We start from the raw sequence: 13,688 nt of genomic DNA, 5'->3' as shown, positions 1-13,688 counted from the left end.
GGTATTGGTCACCCTCCTTTAGAACTACAGCCTACAGACCTTCAGGCAGAGAGGGCTAGATGGGGTGGTGGGGAACGGTGTTTCCTGATGACGCTATGCCCTGTGCCAGGATGGGGCCAAGCGCTAGTTCATCTTGGCCTCCGAGGCTGGAGGCTGGGACTCTGCTTTTAGGGTGTCTGTGTCTTGAAAGATATAACACCCTTGACTTCTCTCCTCAGCCTGGAAGCCCCTCCCTGCCTGTCTGGTCTCACCCCTATGAGCCCCAATTCCCCAAGGGGCTCCAGCCCTCACCAGGGCCCATCCTGACCCCTAAGTTGTGTGAGCAGTTGCAACCACTACAAGGCCATGTCCCAGTCGGGGGCTCCATTCCAGTCACCCCATGAATCACTCTGGTCAAATCCTTCTAGGCTCACCAGGACACTGATGGTCTATGACCTGCTGGAGCATGCAGGCCCATGGCACCACCCCTGAGTTCCAGGTCTCCATCTGTGTGAGAGAGCAGCCACTGATCCATGGTCTTCCTACCAGTCCCTGGTGGGGCCTGGGAGGTCTTGTCGACAGTCTGTACCTGCCAAGCTTGCCCCAGAAGAGTATGTCCAGAGCTCCTGGTGGCAGCTTCACCCTTTCCCGCTTCACCCTCTTCAGCTTTCTGAACTGATTGGCTGGAAATTAATAAACAAGGAGACCCAGCAGGATGCCATGTCCATGACTGGGTCTGTCTCCACCCTTAAAAAAAAGTGCAGGGTGCATAGGAATTTGTTCATAGTTCTTCTTTTTTTTTTTTTAAACTATAGTCCGGTCCTCCAATGGTCTGAGGGACAGCAAACTGGCCCCCTATTTAAAAAGTTTGAGGACTCCTGCTTTAAGGTCCCAGATGCTATGTCTTTTGATAGCCAAGCACTATTAACATTCAGGTTTGAAGAAGTTTAAGAGAGCACTTGCTTTTCAGTGCATCTTAATTTAGGGAGACTCTTTTTGTCTCCCTAGAAAAAGCCTCATCGAATTTTCAAGGTTTGTTTTTTCTAAGGTAGGTCACCAAAGCCTGTCTCTCAAGGAAGACAAATTTTCTGTTAGGTGCTAACCATATTAACTATCTGCGTCTCTTAAGGACTTCAAGTTCAAAGAATTACTATAACCTTTACATTTATTCATAGAGGAAAATGACACATTGTGATGTTTTTATATCTTTGGGGATTATAGCACATTTACGTATTTAAATAACTTTTCTGATAATTTGGGTTTGTGTTTATTTTGTTTTACTTGGCTTTGGGTAAAATTCTTAGTTTGCTGTTTCTCTGAGAGGATTGCTAGATATGGCATAAGACCACATCAGTTAGTAAGTGGATGGAGGTGACCTGGTAATAAATGGAAGATTGTAACAGGAATTTCATGGTAGAATCAGGGTGGGACTAACCCAATGAGAATTGTGTTGGGAGATTTGCATTTCTTTTATGAGAATATTTCACTGGGATTTGTAATTCATGAATTAAATTACACTTATGGATCCTAAAATGTCTTTCTTTGACAGGCTGTTGTAGGCTGTTAAAGGCCCTGGAATTGGTTCTGACTCATACTCACCCTCAGGTCTGACTCACAGTTAGTCTATATCAACATGGAATAAATTTTGGGGTTTTTTTTTCTCTTTTAAAATAGAACATTTATTTATTTTTTTGCATTCATTCTTTATTCACTTATCTCTTTTTTTAACAATTTATTGGGGCTCATACAATTCTTATCACAGTTCATACATATACATACATCAATTGTATAAAGCACATCTGTACATTCTTTGCCCTAATCATTTTCTTTTTTTTCTCCTCTTTTCTTTTTTTACATTTTATTAGGGACTCATACAACTCTTATCACAATCCATACATATACATACATCAATTGTATAAAGCACATCCATACATTCCCTGCCCCAATCATTCTCAAAGCATTTGTTCTCCACTTAAGCCCTTTGCATCAGGACCTCTCTTTTTCCCCTCCCTCCCCTCTCCCCCCTCCCTCATGTGCCCTTGGTAATTTACACATCGTTATTTTGTCATATCTTGCCCTATCCGGAGTCTCCCTTCCCCCCCTTCTCTACCGTCCCTCTCCCAGGGAAGAGGTCACATGTGGATCCTTGTAATCAGTTCCCCCTTTCCAACCACTCACCCTCCACTCTCCCAGCATCGTCCCTTACACCCTTGGTCCTGAAGGTATCATCCACCCTGGATTCCCTGTACCTCCAGCCCTCATATGTACCAGTGTACAGCCTCTCCCCTATCCAGCCCTGCAAGGTAGAATTCGGATCATGGTAGTTGGGGGGAGGAAGCATCCAGGATCTGGGGGAAAGCTGTATTCTTCATCGGTACTACCTCGCACCCTAATTAACCCATCTCCTCTCCTAAACCCCTCTATGAGGGGATCTCCATTGGCCGACACATGGGCCTTGGCTCTCCACTCTGCACTTCCCCCTTCATTTAATATGGTATATATATATGTATATATATACATATACACACATATACACATACATACACACACTTATATCTTTTTTTTTTTTGCATGATGCCTTATACCTAGTCCCTTGGCACCTCGTGATCGCACTGGCCGGTGTGCTTCTTCCATGTGGGCTTTTTTGCTTCTGAGCTAGATGGCCGCTTGTTCACCTTCAAGCCTTTAAGACCCCAGACACTATCTCTTTTGATAGCCGGGCACCATCAGCTTTCTTCACTACATTTGCTTATGCACCCATTTGTCTTCAGCGATCCTATCATGGAGGTGAGCAGTCAATGATAGGATTTTTTGTTCTTTGATGCCTGGTAACTGATCCCTTCCGGACCACTTGATCACACAGGCTGGTGTGTTCTTCCATGTGGACTTTGTTGCTTCTGAGCTAGATGGCTGCTTGTTTATCTTCAAGCCTTTAAGACCCCAGTCACTATCTCTTTTGATAGCCGGGCACCATCCGCTTTCTTCACCACATTTACTTGTTCACCCAACATGGAATAAATTTTGTCCAATTCATGGTCATCCTCACAATTGTTATGTTGCAGCTGCTTCCTGCACTTACCATGACAATTCATATCAATGAACATTTTCCTATAATTTCTCTGAACCTTGTATTTACCAAGCCTGTTATTTTCCAAGGACTGATATGTTAGTCTAGTAGAGGTCAATGCCATTTCCTTGATATTTTTTCCTTCAAATAATAAAATAGTAAAACAATATAATTCCACATCAGTTACCATAACAATATAATTTCACATCAGTAACCAGTTTTTTGTTTTCTCTAAGAAAAGCTTTTAGTTTGAGTTCAGTGAAATATAGTTTGCCTCTGATTGCAAGTCATAATTAAATTTTAATTTGACTCTCTCTAATGTTCACGTACTGAGGATAAATGCATCCACGATGCAAATTATTTGTGACATAGACATGTTTGGCTTTCTGTTTCAATTTTCTGATTCTCATGCATATGGAATCAGGAGAGGCAATGATTTTAAGCTCTTAGATGCAAAATAAAAGTCATTGGTTCAACCTCACCAGTTGTTTCTTGGAGAAACTTAGAAAGGTATGCCTAGAGAGAAATGGCACAGTCAGACTCCATAGAGTTTACAGCCTTAAAGATAATGCTCTGGTGTAGTGCTACTGTATTCTATGGGGTGTTTATTCTGTGATAGTGTTACCTTGCTTGTCTTAGTAAAATGAGGTGAGTGTATTTTTCAATGATGCAACTTAAGGGGAGTTTGAACTGTCAGGTTCTGTGTTACATATGAAGCTGTGGATCATTGACCTCCATCCCACTCAGGGCTCCTTAAGCTATGCTTTCACTTTTATAAAGAGAATTGGATATATATATATATATATATATATATATATATATATATATATATATATATATATATATACTAAAATATTTCTAAAGGTGGTATAACTTAGGAATTGGACTAAAATTATAATATAAGACAGATTTCACAACTTCTGAATTGTTTTGTTTCACTCAATTTTTTGTTACTTTTGAGCTTATAGCAGGGGGTGTGGGGGGTGGACAGGATGAGAAAGACAGAACTGGATAGGACTGCCTATGATGGTTAATACTGAGTTTCATATCTCCTGGTCATTATTTGTAAATACTATGTACTTAAGATGCAATATCCCAAAGGCCACATAATATTAGAGAGCTTACACTACTGTCAGGTTATGTCTAACACATAAGGTTACAAAAACATCTTTCAAAGCTAATGTTTTCTGTAGCTCTACTGGTTTTTCCAAGGTTCGGCTTTTAGCTTTAATCAGGATGGCTATTGCATGTTTCTCTTTAAGTGCTTGATGAATTATCTGTTTTGTGTTGCTTAATTTTTTAAAAGATAATTCATCGTAAATTGAGTGTTGAAGTAATTCTATGTAAATTTTATTTTTCCTATTAAGTTCACTGAAATCTTCACTTTTTCTGTCCCATAGTGGAGCCCTGTGGGAGCCCCATTGGACTGCCAACCCAGCAGTTCCAGTGACCAGGTGCTCCATGGAGAAAGACAAGGCTTTTAACACTTATCAAGGGTTAGAGCCTGAGAAAAACACAAAGACATCTCCCCATGTCCTATAGGGCCGAACTGATGTCATCACTGCCATCCATAGCATTACAAATACTACATTTCTAGAAGGCACGTCACACCATGTCTTCTGGAATGTCTTCCCATGAATCTCGAATCCACTTCATGGCTCCTAAGGGCCAGCAAACAATCCCTGAACTAACTACAAGCTTTTCTCTTGTGAAGTGTTTTGTTTTGTTCTTTGTCAGTGGTTTGTTTTTGTTGTTTTGTTGTCTGGTTGTATACTGTTGCTTTGTTTTCCTCTGTCTTGTTTTCGTGCATGTTAGTGTCTCCACAGGTCTGTCTGAATAGGACAGGCTGGACGAACTATCTGGAGGAAAAACAACGGGACCGACAGTTCCGGGGGGACTTAGGGTGGGGGTTAGGGGGGGTAAGGAAGTGGTGTTAACAAACACAGGGACAAGGGAACAACATGGGACCCAAAATGGTAGAGAGGGTGGAGTGGCAGGCCTGGTGGGAAATGATCAAGGGTAAGGTTGCTTAGAGAAGAGATATACTAGCCCATGGTAGTAGGGCATGGTAGTAGGGCAGGAGGAAAGTCAAGGGAGATGGACGAAAGAGCTAGGAGTCAAAGGGCATTTGTGGAGGTGTAGAAAAAGACATGTACATGAAAATATATATAGGAGGATGGGGAAATAGATCTATGTGTCTATATTTATAGGTTAAGTATTAAGGTGGCGGAAGGACTTTGGGCCTCTACTCAAACACTCCCTCAATGCTTGAATACTTCCTTTTATTAAATTGGAACTCTATGATGCTCACTCTCCCGACACAATGGCTGGAGCCAAAGTGGGTGAACAAGTAAATGTGGTGAAGAAAGCTGATGGTGCCCGGCTATCAAAAGAGATAGTGACTGGGGTCTTAAAGGCTTGAAGATAAACAAGCGGCCATCTAGCTCAGAAGCAACAAAGTCCACATAGAAGAACACACCAGCCTGTGTGATCGAGTGGTCCGGAAGGGATCAGTTACCAAGTATCAAAGAACAAAAAATCCTATCATTGACTGCTCACCTCCATAATAGGATCGCTGAATACAAATGGGTGCATAAGCAAATGTGGTGAAGAAAGCTGATGGTGCCCGGCTATCAAAAGAGATAGTGTGTGGGGTCTTAAAGGTTTGAAGGTGAACAAGTGGCCATCTAGCTCAGAAGCAAAAAAGCCCACATGGAAGAAGCACACCGGCCAGTGCAATCACGAGGTGCCAAGGGACCAGGTATAAGGCATCATGCAAAAAAAAAAAAAAAAAAGATATGTGTGTGTGTATGTATGTGTAGATATGTGTATGTGTATATGTATATATATGTGTGTGTGTGTTTATATCTATCTATCTATCTATCTATCTATATACCATAATGAATGAAGGGGGAAGTGAAGAGTGGAGACCCAAGGCCCAAGTGTCGGCCAATGGAGATCCCCTCATAGAGGGGTTTAGGAGAGGAGATGGGTTAATTAGGGTGCGAGGTTGTACCGATGAAGAACACAGCTTTCCCCCAGATCCTGGATGCTTCCTCCCACCAATTACCATGATTCTACCTTGCAGGGCTGGATAGGGCAGAGACTGTACACTGGTACATATGAGGCCTGGAGGCACAGGGAATCCAGGGTGGATGATACCTTCAGGACCAAGGGTGTGAGGGGCGATGCTGGGAGAGTGGAGGGTGAGTGGGTTGGCAAGGGGGAACTGATTGCAAGGATCCACATGTGACCTCTTCCCTGGGAGAGGGACGGTAGAGAAGGGGGGGAAGGGAGACTCCGGATAGGGCAAGATATGACAAAATAACGATGTGTAAATTACCAAGGGCACATGAGGGAGGGGGCAGAGGGGAGGGAGGGGAAAAAGAGAGGTCCTGATGCAAAGGGCTTAAGTGGAGAGCAAATGCTCTGAGAATGATTGGGGCAGGGAATGTGGGGATGTGCTTTATACAATTGATGTATGTATATGTATGGATTGTGATAAGAGTTGTATGAGTTCCGAATAAAATGTAAAAAAAGAAAAGAGGAGAAAAAAAGGAAAATGATTAGGGCAAAGAATGTACAGATGTGCTTTATACAATTGATGTATGTATATGTATGAACTGTGATAAGAGTTGTATGAGCCCCTAATAAATTGTTAAAAAAAAAAAAAACAAGAAAAAAATGACTCCCTCTTCAAGAGATTATGTCAAGTACCTGGGTCCCCACAACAGGAATATAGCATTTATTTAATGCATGTGGTGATGCCGATAAAAGTAGGTCAGGGAAGCTATGTGAGATCAGATTGTAAACACCATGAAGGGAAGATTGGGATGCATTGCACAGGGTCTGAGGACAAAGAGGCGCATGACCCAGATTCAAGACTCAGTGCATGGGGAGCAAGATACACGTTTCCTAGCAGCATTTGGCCACCCCCACCCCATTTTCCCCTGTGTCATGGTTTTTAGTCCTCTTCCTGTCTCTGAGAACTGAGATTTAGATGTTTCTAGCATAACCATCAACTCCAGAGAGCAGAGGGAGGAGAATGAACATGGAATTAGGACATCTTCTCTGGGTCCTTGTTTTCTTCTTGGGAGACCCCGAGTGCATAAACCACAACCTGAGGTGTTCTCTCCCTATCAGAGGAGAACTGAAGGGAAACATTTTAATATTATTTTCTATTTTTATCCTTACACTTTCTTGTGGATTGCATGAAGTTGTATCGAGAAGATTAATATTCATTCAACTTTTCATACACTCTTGTTTCATTTCATTGACTGTAATACTCACAAACTCCTGTTATAATTACCTTTTCTTTCCAAACATTATGAATTTTCCCCTGGATAAATGTTGCCCTTTTAATCGCAGAAGTTTGATTATTCTAAGGTAATTGTATCTGCCCAGGACTATTGCTCTCTGGTAGTTTTGTGGATTATTTGACTGGAAGTTTTCCCAAGGGGTGAGTTCAGTCCCACACCTGAAGGGACGCTGACAGCCATAGTCTCAGGACTTCCACAAGTCTACCCAACCAATAAGCGTAGTCTTTTTATTTTTATTTTCTTTGTGTGTGTGTGTGTGTGTGTATGCGTGTGTGTATTGTTTCACTTTTTATCCCACTCTACCCAAGATCTTCTAATGCTATCTTTTCCAAAGAAGTGGGTACTGTTAGCAAGGCACCACCTCTTTCTTCTGGTCATAGAGTTCAGGAGACTCATATCCATGATTCATTACAGCATTGGATGAATGGTTTCCATGTGTTTTCAATGATCATCACTCTGGAAAGGGAGAAACAATTAGCTGCACCTCATGTGGCTTAAAGTCCCTAGTCACTCCTCTTAAAACCCAGATGTAGGACATTGTCTTTGTGGGCTGTTACATCAGCGGTTTTTGATGTTCCCGGAACTCTACGGCCTCCTCAGAGTGAAAGAGTTAACACACTGATGGTTTTCTTTAGTTTAGATGACAGTAGATCAGAGAAATATTTAGGACAGATTATGAAACTGATGAAGGTGAAATATTCCCCATGTTATACTTTTAACTTCTCTTCTGAACAGAGCTACACTGTCAGACAGACGGTAACAAGGGCCAGGTTGGCCATGAGTATTCAGAGAGTGACACACTCATCTTTGGCTTTAATCTGCACAGATGACACTCCGAGTAAAGTTGACAGTCCCTGAGATTTGTTTCCTCTTCTCAGGCAGCAGGAAGCACGGGGCAGAACTGGGCACTAGGACACACCTGAGAGTCTACTGAGAAAAGGACCATTTGGGAGATCAGATTTTTCACAGTCTTCACTAAGGAGAGAGAGGTATTTTCTATCCTGGACATAATTCCTCAAAGACAGTAAGGAGGGACTGTATGTGAGGGCCCAGACTCCCCAGGCTGCAGCCTCACACCAGGTTTCAAACCACTCTCCCCTGAGTGTGGACTGAGAGATGCACTGAGTGGAGAGGCACAGTTCAATACTGTCCGGGGTTAAGGTGCCAATGCCTGTGTGTTTGTGTCTTTGTGTGTGTGTTGTGTTATATTATTAGGATCAGGTTTTGTCCCACTCAACAGTCTCAAGACCCACACCTCCCCTGCATTGGGTGTCCAGGTTTAAGAGGCTGGAGGAGTCTGACATGGAGGGCAGGGCAGAAATATGCGAAGTGGAAGACATCCATTTTAGACCCACAGGTTACCTCCACAGGGGAAGCTCCTTCATCACCCAGCTGGAGACCACAGTGTGATTCCTTTCCATCCCCCTTGCAAAATGGGGTCTGCCACCCTAACTCTCCTCATTGCTCTTCTCCCAGGTCAGGATCACCACAGGGTTTGAGATGAATGGAGGGTGTGTGTGTGAAGAGGGAATCTCTGATCTTTGAATCCTACCTCCAAAGGTGTCTGTGCTCAGGTACAGCTGGTGCAATCTGGGGCAGAGGTGAAGAGACCCGGAGAATCTTTGAGTATCTCCTGTAAGACATCTGGGTTCAGCTTTACTAGCTACTATTTTCACTGGATTAGGCAGACACCTGGAATAAGCTTAGAATGGATAGGAAGGATTGTTCCTAGTGACGCTGACACCAGGTACAACTCATCCTTCCAAGGAAAAGTCACCATCTGCACAGACAACTCCATCGGCACCATGTCTCTGCAGTGGAGCAGCCTGAAGGACTCAGACACGGCCATGTATTACTGTGCAAGACACACAGTGAGAGAAACCACTTCCTGAGAGGGGCAGAAACCCTCAGCCTGATGCAGCTGCAGAGCAGGAGTCTCAGAGGTACCTATCAGTTCAACAGAAGAGGAAAAGCTGTCTGCTGTCTCCTAGAGACTGAGAACATGAGATCATCTCACAAGCCACTGACATGAGAGGGAGGCATCTCCCCACATGGGGAGCACTGATGCCTTTTATTGGATTGGATTCCCCTGGAGCCGCCCAGTCTGTGACAGCAGTGCTATAGAGCCGATGAGATAAAGTTTTGTTTGAAATTCTCAGAGTTCAGCATTTGCTGCCCTTGAAGAACGAGCAGGTGCATTGTCTTATAGGAAAGAAAGACCTCAGCTCATATTTCTTGGCCTTTTTCTCACCAACCATTCCCAGTATTATTAGAAATTCTTCCTGATAAGTAGCCTCAACCACCTCATGTGTTCATCTGTTTGCCTTATAACTTGATTCAAATTAATTTGGAGAGAGCTTTATAAAACTCTCCTGGTGGAGCACTGGCGCTGTGACATTAACAAACTGCTCATGGATCCCAGACCTTATATCAGTCAATTACACTCATAGGGAAATACTTGGTATAGTTTCCGGGTTAAAAATGACCTCCCCAGAAGGAGACTCGAGTCTGCTGAGTCAGGATGTACTTGGTTCAGAAATGTTTGCCTCCTTCCTTCCCCTCTTTCTTCTGAAGATGCTGGTCCTACCATGGGGTCAGTGTCAGGGAGAGAGCATTTTGAGTTGATTAGATTCAGGCAACACCCAGAGAGAGACCATGGTGTACAGGGATCTCTACTTTTGGTCAGTGCAGTGCTGACCTTGACCCTGCAAGAAACATTTCTACCTGCCCCTGACCTCTGTGAGCACTGAGGACTCATCTATTTCCGTGCAGGTGGACACAGACAGGGCAGTCAGTGTGGCCCTTACAGGACAGCTCTGGGGATGGACTGCATGGGGCTTTCCGACCAGCAAGGAGCACTCCAGACAAACAACAAGACCAGGATGCAGGAGTAGGTACATTGCTGAGCACAGGTGGGGCTTTCTGCTGTGTCTTGAGTTGGTTTTGTTCCCACCGTACTCAAAGAGATTCAGGGGAAACTCTATTTACAATTGCAGGCGTGTACTAGTGTCTCCTAAATTGTAACAAGACTCTCTCACTGACAACAAGTTGATTTTCTACCTAAAGTGACCTTATAGGACAGGCTTGAACTACCTCTGTAAAAAGTATTTGCATAGAAGTGGCTGGTCTTCCAATCCAGGGGTACATATGGTAGCCAACTAACAAGGAGGGGTCAGGAAGAAAGGGAAAAAAAGAGATGTGTGGTGGGGGAATAGGGCACAGACCCACCCAAGGGGAGTCTATTTTTATTTCTCCACAGGGAAAGAGGGATGAGACTCAAATCCAGTGTTCTTGGATGTCAATTCACCCTGATGGCATGGAGTGGGGAGCCAGGAGAGGGCCCTGAGGGCTCTGTCCCAATACCAGCTACATGGACAACTGCATCTCCTACCCAGAAGAATTTACTTTAGAGCACGGCACTAAGGCTGCAGCTAGGGGAGAGGGACATGTCCGATCAGAGTACACGGGAGCAAATGAATGGGGAGGAAGAGAGAGTGGAGGACAACCTGGCACACCCAGCCTGGAGGATGATATCCCTGATCCAAACAGCCAATGCACAGAGTGAACCATATGGCCAGCCCTACTTTGAAACACTATGTCCCTCATGGCTCCATGGACCTACAGGGGACAACACTGGAGACTCAGTGTCAGGATTGACTTTTACTGACCCCATGACACCGAGGCTAAACACTTAAGGCATGTGGCAGAGTAATAGGGTGAGCAGATCAGGGAGCTCCCAAGGAGGTGCAAAGGATAGATTTGAGGCCAGAGCATGGCACCCCATTTGACTCAATTGAAGGAAATGCCTACATGTCAAAAATCAGATCTTGATCTATTTACAGGTTTTTCTTTCTTTTTTCTTTTGGTTTTAATTAATTTACTCTTTTTTGAGTCATTGGTTTTCTTTTTTGTTGCCATCATTCTGTTATCTTTTGTCACTTTGTCTTGCTATGCCATGTTTTTTTTGGGGGGTGCATATTATTATCTCTGCAGATCTATCTACGTAAGATAGGCAGGATGAACAGTCTGGAGGAGAAAACAACGGGACCTATGGTTCCAGGAGAACATGGGAGAGAGGGAAGCTGGGGCAAGAAGGTGATGTTGCACAACCCAGGGACAAGGGAGCAACAAGTGATTCAAAATTGGTGACGTGGGGGTGTGAGAGGCCTGGTAAGGGGAATGTAACCAAGAGAAATTACTGAAACCAGAATGAAGACTGAGAATGATAGTGGGACAAGAGGAAAGGAAAAGGAAATAGAGGAAAGAACTAGGAGACAAAGGGTATTTATAGAGGTCTAAATACAGGCATGTACATATGTAAATATTTTATATATGATGGGGAAATAGCTCTATGTGCATATATTTATATGTTTAGTATTAAGGTAGCAGATGGACATTGGGCCTCCACTCAAGCACTTACTCAATGCAAGAACACTTTGTTCTATTAAATTGGCATTCCAGGATGCACACCTTCCCAACACGATCACTGAAGACAAATGTGTGCAAAAGCAAATGTTCTGAAGAAAGCTGATGGTACCCAGCTATCAGAAGATATATTATTTGAGGTCTTAAAAGCTTGAAGATAAACAAGCAGCCATCTAGTGCAGAAGCATCAAAGCCCACATGGAAGCCTGTGTGACCAGGAGGTGTTGAAGGGACGAGTTATCAGACAGCAAAGAACAAAAAATCATATCAGAGGGTGCCCACGTTCCCTATATGATCACTGAAGATTACTGTGTGCATAAACAAATGTGGTGAAGAAAGCAGATTGTGCCTGGCTATCAAAAGATACAGCATCTGAGATCTTAAAGGCTTGAAGGTAAACAAGCTGTCATCTAGCTCAGAAGCATCAAAGCCCACATAAAAGAAGCACACCAGCCTTTATGACCACGAGGTGTACAAGGAACCAGGTATCAGACATCAAACTACAAAAAATCATATCAGTGTGTGCCCACCTTCCTGATATGATCGCTGAAGACAAATGCATGCATGAGCAAATGTGGTGAAGAAAGCTGATGGTACCCAGCTATCAAAAGATATAGTGTCTGTGATTTTAAAGTTTTGAAGATAAATAAGCGGCCATCTACCTCAGAAGCACAAAGTCCAAATGGAAGAAGCACACCAGCCCACGTGACCACGAGGTGTTGAATGGCTTGGGTGTCAAGTATCAAGGAACAAAAATTCTTATCATTGTAAATAAGGGTGAGTGCAGAGTTGGAGACCCAAAGCCCATCTGTAGGGAACTGGACATCCCCTTACTGAATGGTCACGGGAAGAGATGAGTCAGTCAGGTTGCAGGGTAGAAATGATGAAACATACAACTTTACACAAAGGAAAATACAAAGATAGTCCACAAAATAAGTGATATGAAAGTGGCAAGTGTATGCCCTGTTGATAGTGGAAAATGTGTGAGTCCAGGGGCTGAGTGTGTGGGGTGATCAGGCAGTCCCACTGGGTTCCTGTTGGCACCAGAGTCATTGTATGTTATTTACTGCACAGTGTGGTGTCTATTAACAACTTTCCATCTTCTGCTGTCTGAAAATTAATGACTTTCTAAATTGCTAGTATTGTGATGAAGGTGAAACAAATTTATTTGTTTTTAACTTGACATTTAATTTCAGAAGTGTGACTATTTCTCAGAAAGTGTACTTTTGCATAAATGCTATTTGTTTCTGAAAGTTAGTGCAAATTTATATCACAAGTAGAGAATGTTTAAGAATAAAAATATATTTTATTCAAGGGAACAACAAGTGATCCAGATCGATGGTGAAGGGAGTGTAGGAGGCTTGGTAGGGTTTGATCACAGGTAACGTAGTTCCGAGAGGAATTACTGAAACCCAAATGAAAGCTGAGTATTACAGTGGGACAAGAGGAAAGTAAAAGGAAATAGAGGCCATAAATAGGAGGCAAAACACATATATAGGGGTCTAAATAAAGGCATGTACATATGTACATGTATTTTTATATGACGATGGGGAAATAGATCTATGTGTATATATTTGTAGGTTTGTTACTAAGGTAGCAGATCAACATTAGGCCTCCACTCAAATACTTCCTAAATGAAAGAATACTTTGTTCTGTTAAACTGACATTGCCTGATGCTCAACTTCCTGAAACTGTTGCTGAAGACAACGCAGATGCATAAGCAAATGTGGAGGAAAAAGCTGATGGCTATCTAAAGACAAAGTTTTTAGGCTCTTAAAGACTTGAAGGTAAACAAGCGGCCATCTAGCTCAGAAGCAACAACGCCCACGTGAAAGTAACACGTTAGCTTGTGTGATCACGAGGTGCCAAAGGGATAAGTTATCAGGCATCAAAGAACC

Source organism: Tenrec ecaudatus, unplaced genomic scaffold, assembly GCF_050624435.1.
Source record: "Tenrec ecaudatus isolate mTenEca1 unplaced genomic scaffold, mTenEca1.hap1 Scaffold_2360, whole genome shotgun sequence".
NCBI lineage: Eukaryota > Metazoa > Chordata > Mammalia > Afrosoricida > Tenrecidae > Tenrec > Tenrec ecaudatus.
Note: the sequence above shows the minus strand (reverse complement) of the source record.